Here is a 7,835-nt window from a genome sequence, read left to right as displayed (position 1 = left end):
ACGCCTCCGAAGAGACTGGAGCCTTAATCCAGCGCCTTAGACCACTCGGCCACACTACCTGTCGCAAGAGGTCTAATATGCTTTGCAATCATTAAAACAGCCGTCAGTCTTTTGTTGGGAATGAGCCTTGCCTTTTTACTGCAGAATTGACCAGCATCACAGAGAAAACATGTGATGGAACAACTTTGTTGATATGGCTCATGTTGTGCGGAATGTATCAAGGGCATTTTGCTTCTCCCATATGGTCTAGCGGTAAGGATTCCTGGTTTTCACCCAGGCGGCCCGGGTTCAACTCCCGGTATGGGAATGTTTTCTATAAAATGGCAAGGCCATATTGATGGAAACAAAAGTTCTTGCAATGGCTTATGGGCCTGAACTTTACTTGCTGCTTGACAATATCCTCTCAAAGCCTACTGAAACTTTCACCAGTCCCACTATCAAAAGGCTTCGTTTCGCCATTGGAATCTCAGACAAACTCGGCATACGTGTGCCAATCGACATGCACTGTATAAAATCTTGAATTGCTGTGCGATGGTGGTATAGTGGTGAGCATAGCTGCCTTCCAAGCAGTTGACCCGGGTTCGATTCCCGGCCATCGCAGGAATGCTCCAATTTGCTATTTTGTCTGTTGCGCTTTCACTCTATGCTTGTATGCCTTGAGACGCCAATAAAATTGTGTCACACCAGTGCAGATTGCTGTCATGCAAAATGTTAAAGGCCTTTAAATTGACCCTGATGTGATTTGAACACACAACCTTCTGATCTGGAGTCAGACGCCCTACCGTTGCGCCACAGAGTCCTTCAGTCAGGAAAGAAGTACCAGCTCTCTGGACAAAGGCGTGCACTGCACTGTCAACTTTCCGAAATAATTTTGTACACACGTCATCCTTTTTATGTAAAAGTAATGGCTGCATTTCAAGCAATTCTTCAAACTCATGACAGGAAACTCAGTTGAGAGACAAGGCTGTACTTGTTGTTGTGGCCGAGTGGTTAAGGCGATGGACTTGAAATCCATTGGGGTCTCCCCTCGCAGGTTCGAATCCTGCCGACAACGCCCTGAAAAGGCACAGTTGATGTAGTTTTGGCCACCTGTTGGAGATCTTTGAGTAATATCTCAGAGTCAAGCAAAAACTTTCGTGCACGATGGGGATGTAGCTCAGTGGTAGAGCGCATGCTTTGCATGTATGATGTCCTGGGTTCAATCCCCAGCATCTCCAGCTCTTATTCATCACAGCTGAGTGTGCAATGTCTTGCCCACCGTAAAGTGTTTTTGGCATGTCATGGTTTGAGATCAGTTTGACCCTCTGGTATATTCAGAGAGCAGCGTGGCGTGTTGTTGTGGCCGAGTGGTTAAGTCGATGGACTAGAAATCCATTGGGGTCTCCCCGCGCAGGTTCGAATCCTGCCAACAACGGTGTATTTAATTCACCTTCAAGGTATAAATCTGCACTCAAACATGGGGGTCTGAAAACACCTGTGTTTGTGTACAAAAAAGAGCAGGATACAGTGAACCTTTAGGCTCCTTAAAATCCACTGGAATCAGACTTTTGCCCAGTAGATGCATTTGTTTAATCCTTATATTTGACTGGATTGGCAGTGGTGGGATTTGAACCCACGCCTCCGAAGAGACTGGAGCCTTAATCCAGCGCCTTAGACCACTCGGCCACACTACCTGTCACAAGAGGTCTAATATGCTTTGCAATCATTAAAACAGCCGTCAGTCTTTTGTTGGGAATGAGCCTTGCCTTTTTACTGCAGAATTGACCAGCATCACAGAGAAAACATGTGATGGAACAACTTTGTTGATATGGCTCATGTGGTGCGGAATGTATCAAGGGCATTTTGCTTCTCCCATATGGTCTAGCGGTAAGGATTCCTGGTTTTCACCCAGGCGGCCCGGGTTCAACTCCCGGTATGGGAATGTTTTCTTTAAAATGGCAAGGCCATATTGATGGAAACAAAAGTTCTTGCAATGGCTTATGGGCCTGAACTTTACTTGCTGCTTGACAATATCCTCTCAAAGCCTACTGAAACTTTCACCAGTCCCACTATCAAAAGGCTTCGTTTCGCCATTGGAATCTCAGACAAACTCGGCATACGTGTGCCAATCGACATGCACTGTATAAAATCTTGAATTGCTGTGCGATGGTGGTATAGTGGTGAGCATAGCTGCCTTCCAAGCAGTTGACCCGGGTTCGATTCCCGGCCATCGCAGGAATGCTCCAATTTGCTATTTTGTCTGTTGCGCTTTCACTCTACGCTTGTATGCCTTGAGACGCCAATAAAATTGTGTCACACCAGTGCAGATTGCTGTCATGCAAAATGTTAAAGGCCTTTAAATTGACCCTGATGTGATTTGAACACACAACCTTCTGATCTGGAGTCAGACGCCCTACCGTTGCGCCACAGAGTCCTTCAGTCAGGAAAGAAGTACCAGCTCTCTGGACAAAGGCGTGCACTGCACTGTCAACTTTCCGAAATAATTTTGTACACACGTCATCCTTTTTATGTAAAAGTAATGGCTGCATTTCAAGCAATTCTTCAAACTCATGACAGGAAACTCAGTTGAGAGACAAGGCTGTACTTGTTGTTGTGGCCGAGTGGTTAAGGCGATGGACTTGAAATCCATTGGGGTCTCCCCTCGCAGGTTCGAATCCTGCCGACAACGCCCTGAAAAGGCACAGTTGATGTAGTTTTGGCCACCTGTTGGAGATCTTTGAGTAATATCTCAGAGTCAAGCAAAAACTTTCGTGCACGATGGGGATGTAGCTCAGTGGTAGAGCGCATGCTTTGCATGTATGATGTCCTGGGTTCAATCCCCAGCATCTCCAGCTCTTATTCATCACAGCTGAGTGTGCAATGTCTTGCCGACCGTAAAGCGTTTTTGGCATGTCATGGTTCGAGATCAGTTTGACCCTCTCGTATATTCAGAGAGCCGCGTGGCGTGTTGTTGTGGCCGAGTGGTTAAGGCGATGGACTAGAAATCCATTGGGGTCTCCCTGCGCAGGTTCGAATCCTGCCAACAATGGTGTATTTAATTCACCTTCAAGATATAAATCTGCACTCAAACTTGGGGGTCGGAAAACACCTGTGTTTGTGTACAAAAAAGAGCAGGATACAGTGAACCTTTAGGCTCCTTAAAATCCACTGGAATCAGACTTTTGCCCAGTAGATGCATTTGTTTAATCCTTATATTTGACTGGATTGGCAGTGGTGGGATTTGAACCCACGCCTCTGAAGAGACTGGAGCCTTAATCCAGCACCTTAGACCACTCGGCCACACTACCTGTCGCAAGAGGTCTAATATGCTTTGCAATCATTAAAACAGCCGTCAGTCTTTTGTTGGGAATGAGCCTTGCCTTTTTACTGCAGAATTGACCAGCATCACAGAGAAAACATGTGATGGAACAACTTTGTTGATATGGCTCATTTGGTGCGGAATGTATCAAGGGCATTTTGCTTCTCCCATATGGTCTAGCGGCAAGGATTCCTGGTTTTCACCCAGGCGGCCCGGGTTCAACTCCCGGTATGGGAATGTTTTCTTTAAAATGGCAAGGCCATATTGATGGAAACAAAAGTTCTTGCAATGGCTTATGGGCCTGAACTTTACTTGCTGCTTGACAATATCCTCTCAAAGCCTACTGAAACTTTCACCAGTCCCACTATCAAAAGGCTTCGTTTCGCCATTGGAATCTCAGACAAACTCGGCATACGTGTGCCAATCGACATGCACTGTATAAAATCTTGAATTGCTGTGCGATGGTGGTATAGTGGTGAGCATAGCTGCCTTCCAAGCAGTTGACCCGGGTTCGATTCCGGGCCATCGCAGGAATGCTCCAATTTGCTATTTTGTCTGTTGCGCTTTCACTCTATGCTTGTATGCCTTGATACGCCAATAAAATTGTGTCACACCAGTGCAGATTGCTGTCATGCAAAATGTTAAAGGCCTTTAAATTGACCCTGATGTGATTTGAACACACAACCTTCTGATCTGGAGTCAGACACGCTACCGTTGCGCCACAGAGTCCTTCAGTCAGGAAAGAAGTACCAGCTCTCTGGACAAAGGCGTGCACTGCACTGTCAACTTTCCGAAATAATTTTGTACACACGTCATCCTTTTTATGTAAAAGTAATGGCTGCATTTCAAGCAATTCTTCAAACTCATGACAGGAAACTCAGTTGAGAGACAAGGCTGTACTTGTTGTTGTGGCCGAGTGGTTAAGGCGATGGACTTGAAATCCATTGGGGTCTCCCCTCGCAGGTTCGAATCCTGCCGACAACGCCCTGAAAAGGCACAGTTGATGTAGTTTTGGCCACCTGTTGGAGATCTTTGAGTAATATCTCAGAGTCAAGCAAAAACTTTCGTGCACGATGGGGATGTAGCTCAGTGGTACAGCGCATGCTTTGCATGTATGATGTCCTGGGTTCAATCCCCAGCATCTCCAGCTCTTATTCATCACAGCTGAGTGTGCAATGTCTTGCCGACCGTAAAGCGTTTTTGGCATGTCATGGTTCGAGATCAGTTTGACCCTCTCGTATATTCAGAGAGCAGCGTGGCGTGTTGTTGTGGCCGAGTGGTTAAGGCGATGGACTAGAAATCCATTGGGGTCTCCCCGCGCAGGTTCGAATCCTGCCAACAACGGTGTATTTAATTCACCTTCAAGGTATAAATCTGCACTCAAACTTGGGGGTCGGAAAACACCTTTGTTTGTGTACAAAAAAGAGCAGGATACAGTGAACCTTTAGGCTCCTTAAAATCCACTGGAATCAGACTTTTGACCAGTAGATGCATTTGTTTAATCCTTATATTTGACTGGATAGGCAGTGGTGGGATTTGAACACACGCCTCCGAAGAGACTGGAGCCTTAATCCAGCGCCTTAGACCACTCGGCCACACTACCTGTCGCAAGAGGTCTAATATGCTTTGCAATCATTAAAACAGCCGTCAGTCTTTTGTTGGGAATGAGCCTTGCCTTTTTACTGCAGAATTGACCAGCATCACAGAGAAAACATGTGATGGAACAACTTTGTTGATATGGCTCATGTTGTGCGGAATGTATCAAGGGCATTTTGCTTCTCCCATATGGTCTAGCGGTAAGGATTCCTGGTTTTCACCCAGGCGGCCCGGGTTCAACTCCCGGTATGGGAATGTTTTCTTTAAAATGGCAAGGCCATATTGATGGAAACAAAAGTTCTTGCAATGGCTTATGGGCCTGAACTTTACTTGCTGCTTGACAATATCCTCTCAAAGCCTACTGAAACTTTCACCAGTCCCACTATCAAAAGGCTTCGTTTCGCCATTGGAATCTCAGACAAACTCGGCATACGTGTGCCAATCGACATGCACTGTATAAAATCTTGAATTGCTGTGCGATGGTGGTATAGTGGTGAGCATAGCTGCCTTCCAAGCAGTTGACCCGGGTTCGATTCCCGGCCATCGCAGGAATGCTCCAATTTGCTATTTTGTCTGTTGCGCTTTCACTCTATGCTTGTATGCCTTGAGACGCCAATAAAATTGTGTCACACCAGTGCAGATTGCTGTCATGCAAAATGTTAAAGGCCTTTAAATTGACCCTGATGTGATTTGAACACACAACCTTCTGATCTGGAGTCAGACGCGCTACCGTTGCGCCACAGAGTCCTTCAGTCAGGGAAGAAGTACCAGCTCTCTGGACAAAGGCGTGCACTGCACTGTCAACTTTCCGAAATAATTTTGTACACACGTCATCCTTTTTATGTAAAAGTAATGGCTGCGTTTCAAGCAATTCTTCAAACTCATGACAGGAAACTCAGTTGAGAGACAAGGCTGTACTTGTTGTTGTGGCCGAGTGGTTAAGGCGATGGACTTGAAATCCATTGGGGTCTCCCCTCGCAGGTTCGAATCCTGCCGACAACGCCCTGAAAAGGCACAGTTGATGTAGTTTTGGCCACCTGTTGGAGATCTTTGAGTAATATCTCAGAGTCAAGCAAAAACTTTCGTGCACGATGGGGATGTAGCTCAGTGGTAGAGCGCATGCTTTGCATGTATGATGTCCTGGGTTCAATCCCCAGCATCTCCAGCTCTTATTCATCACAGCTGAGTGTGCAATGTCTTGCCGACCGTAAAGTGTTTTTGGCATGTCATGGTTTGAGATCAGTTTGACCCTCTGGTATATTCAGAGAGCAGCGTGGCGTGTTGTTGTGGCCGAGTGGTTAAGTCGATGGACTAGAAATCCATTGGGGTCTCCCCGCGCATGTTCGAATCCTGCCAACAACGGTGTATTTAATTCACCTTCAAGGTATAAATCTGCACTCAAACATGGGGGTCTGAAAACACCTGTGTTTGTGTACAAAAAAGAGCAGGATACAGTGAACCTTTAGGCTCCTTAAAATCCACTGGAATCAGACTTTTGACCAGTAGATGCATTTGTTTAATCCTTATATTTGACTGGATAGGCAGTGGTGGGATTTGAACACACGCCTCCGAAGAGACTGGAGCCTTAATCCAGCGCCTTAGACCACTCGGCCACACTACCTGTCGCAAGAGGTCTAATATGCTTTGCAATCATTAAAACAGCCGTCAGTCTTTTGTTGGGAATGAGCCTTGCCTTTTTACTGCAGAATTGACCAGCATCACAGAGAAAACATGTGATGGAACAACTTTGTTGATATGGCTCATGTGGTGCGGAATGTATCAAGGGCATTTTGCTTCTCCCATATGGTCTAGCGGTAAGGATTCCTGGTTTTCACCCAGGCGGCCCGGGTTCAACTCCCGGTATGGGAATGTTTTCTTTAAAATGGCAAGGCCATATTGATGGAAACAAAAGTTCTTGCAATGGCTTATGGGCCTGAACTTTACTTGCTGCTTGACAATATCCTCTCAAAGCCTACTGAAACTTTCACCAGTCCCACTATCAAAAGGCTTCGTTTCGCCATTGGAATCTCAGACAAACTCGGCATACGTGTGCCAATCGACATGCACTGTATAAAATCTTGAATTGCTGTGCGATGGTGGTATAGTGGTGAGCATAGCTGCCTTCCAAGCAGTTGACCCGGGTTCGATTCCCGGCCATCGCAGGAATGCTCCAATTTGCTATTTTGTCTGTTGCGCTTTCACTCTATGCTTGTATGCCTTGAGACGCCAATGAAATTGTGTCACACCAGTGCAGATTGCTGTCATGCAAAATGTTAAAGGCCTTTAAATTGACCCTGATGTGATTTGAACACACAACCTTCTGATCTGGAGTCAGACACGCTACCGTTGCGCCACAGAGTCCTTCAGTCAGGAAAGAAGTACCAGCTCTCTGGACAAAGGCGTGCACTGCACTGTCAACTTTCCGAAATAATTTTGTACACACGTCATCCTTTTTATGTAAAAGTAATGGCTGCGTTTCAAGCAATTCTTCAAACTCATGACAGGAAACTCAGTTGAGAGACAAGGCTGTACTTGTTGTTGTGGCCGAGTGGTTAAGGCGATGGACTTGAAATCCATTGGGGTCTCCCCTCGCAGGTTCGAATCCTGCCGACAACGCCCTGAAAAGGCACAGTTGATGTAGTTTTGGCCACCTGTTGGAGATCTTTGAGTAATATCTCAGAGTCAAGCAAAAACTTTCGTGCACGATGGGGATGTAGCTCAGTGGTAGAGCGCATGCTTTGCATGTATGATGTCCTGGGTTCAATCCCCAGCATCTCCAGCTCTTATTCATCACAGCTGAGTGTGCAATGTCTTGCCGACCGTAAAGTGTTTTTGGCATGTCATGGTTTGAGATCAGTTTGACCCTCTGGTATATTCAGAGAGCAGCGTGGCGTGTTGTTGTGGCCGAGTGGTTAAGTCGATGGACTAGAAATCCATTGGG

This window comes from Gobius niger, assembly GCF_951799975.1.
Source record: "Gobius niger genome assembly, chromosome: 5".
Classification (NCBI taxonomy): Eukaryota; Metazoa; Chordata; class Actinopteri; order Gobiiformes; family Gobiidae; genus Gobius; species Gobius niger.
Note: the sequence above shows the minus strand (reverse complement) of the source record.